Consider the following 2,253-nt stretch of genomic DNA (forward strand, 5'->3'; position numbering starts at 1 on the left):
AGTAAGTACTCAGTATAAGTCTTTACTGATTTTGTAAATCTACATTACTTCTTGACAATAAAGAGCTTGATAGAATATTAAGTCAGATAAGTAAAGCTGCTTTCAGAGTATAATTTCTATATCTGATATTATTCAGATCAGCTTAATCTCACTAATACATTATCTAAACAGCTCAATTATAATATTATTAATGTGAAGAAGAATTCTATAAAAGAATCTCTGTCATCACTATAGAAGAAGCTGACTGTAGAGAATTCAGATTCTCTGAAGCTCAGAAACAGTGCTGATAAGACAGCTATATAACTCAGTATAGAAGATAAAAGAAAACCTGAGTCTCTGCAGAGAACTGATACTGAAGATTATAAGCTTCTCATATTATATCTTACAATTATTGAATTGATAAAGAATAAAACAGTCTACAATCTTTCAATCGGACTACTTTTAAAATTTATTAATAAGTTACAGAAGAGAGATGTCTCTACTACAGCTTGAATTCAGAAGTTAAAGAAGAAAGAATCTGGTTTGAACTTGAAAGAGACAGACTCTGAGTAGAATAATACTACTAAGAAATCAAGTCACTGATAACTAGAAGAATATAAACTTCTACTGCTGAATGATTTAGTCTTTGTCTCTCATAGCAGAGCAGTGCATTAGAAGTTATTTAGAATTCATTATAATAATTCTTATACAGAGTACTTTAGATTAGAGAAGACTGAGAAGCTTCTAAAATATAAATATATTTAAAATAAGCTCTGAACAGATGTTAAAGAGTATTAAGACTTATAATATCTGTTAAAGAATAAAGATTCTATAATATAAATAATACAGTGAGTTAGTATCACTGCCTGTTTCAAAGAGCTTATAATAAAATCTATTAATGAATTTCATAGTTGATCTGCTGATGTTGACAAGACTCAAAGAATATAACTTAATTTTGATTATTATTAACTATTTTATAAAGATGATTAAATATATCTCTACTTATAAAAAGATTAAAGTCTTTGAATTGACTGATCTGTTTTTAGATATTATCATTTATAATCACAGTGCTCTGAAATCATTGATAATAAATTAAGAATCTCTCTTTATTAGCAAATACTGATCAGCTTTTTATTATCATCTTATAATAAGACATCTTCTCAGTACTGTATTTTATTCACAGACAGATGATCAGACTGAATATTAGAATCAGACACTAGAACAGTATCTTTAAGTATTCTATTTATATTATCAGAATAATTGACTTAAACATCTTTTAATTACTGAATTCATATATAATAATGTAAAGAATGTAACTCTAAAGTTATCTTCTTTCTATACTTATTATAAATATAATTCTTTGTTACTCAGTGACATCACAGATAATATTTCAAAGAGAAGAATAGACAGTCAGAATATTGAATAGATATAAAGAACAGAGTATCTCTCAGTATCAGAAGTAAAAGTGAGATTAAAACTTTTGAATAAAATTTATAAGAAGATGATGAAAAGTATTCACTACACTCAGAAGTAGTAGATGAAATACTATAATTAAAAACATCTCTTAATAAAGTTCTTGATAGAGAATCAAGTACTACTTTCAGTAAAGAATATCAAGATAATAAGACTGTATAAGAAGCTTAGTAAGTGATGACTAGAATCTTTCTCAGTAACAAGAGTAATAAGTAAGCAGATATATAAGTTAAAATTACTCATAGAATTGAAATTAATTCATTCTATTTTTCATATTTTCTATTTAAAGCTTCATAAGTAATGCTTCAGAGCAGAGCTATCTCAGCTGAATAATATTGAGATTAAGAGTGATACTGAATATCTTATAAAGAAAATATTGAATAAGTGAATATATTATAATAAGCTTCAATATCTTATTAAATGAGAAAATTATTCATTATTAGAGAATTTATAAGAACTGCTTAAGTATTTGAAAAATACTGAGAAAGAGATTGTAAGCTGTGAGATGACTAGTAGAGACTGTCTTATTATACATTAGAGATATTGAACAAGAAATACTGCTTAAGACTTCTTATTTTTTCTTAAAGAGTTTTTTTAGAGATAATCTTACAGTGATAAGCTGATATCTTATAGACTCTGTAGCACTCTTCTTCTATTTTCTCTCAAAGAATTTTTTAAAAGTTTAATAAGACTATATAAGTGTAAAATTCCTGAAGCAGTTAGAGAAAAGAGATATTTAAAATCAATAAAAAGATTAATATTATCAATTTATAGACTGCTGCTATTCTAATAAGACTGCAG

Source organism: Blastomyces dermatitidis, assembly GCF_000003525.1.
Source record: "Blastomyces dermatitidis ER-3 genomic scaffold supercont1.15, whole genome shotgun sequence".
Classification (NCBI taxonomy): Eukaryota; Fungi; Ascomycota; class Eurotiomycetes; order Onygenales; family Ajellomycetaceae; genus Blastomyces; species Blastomyces dermatitidis.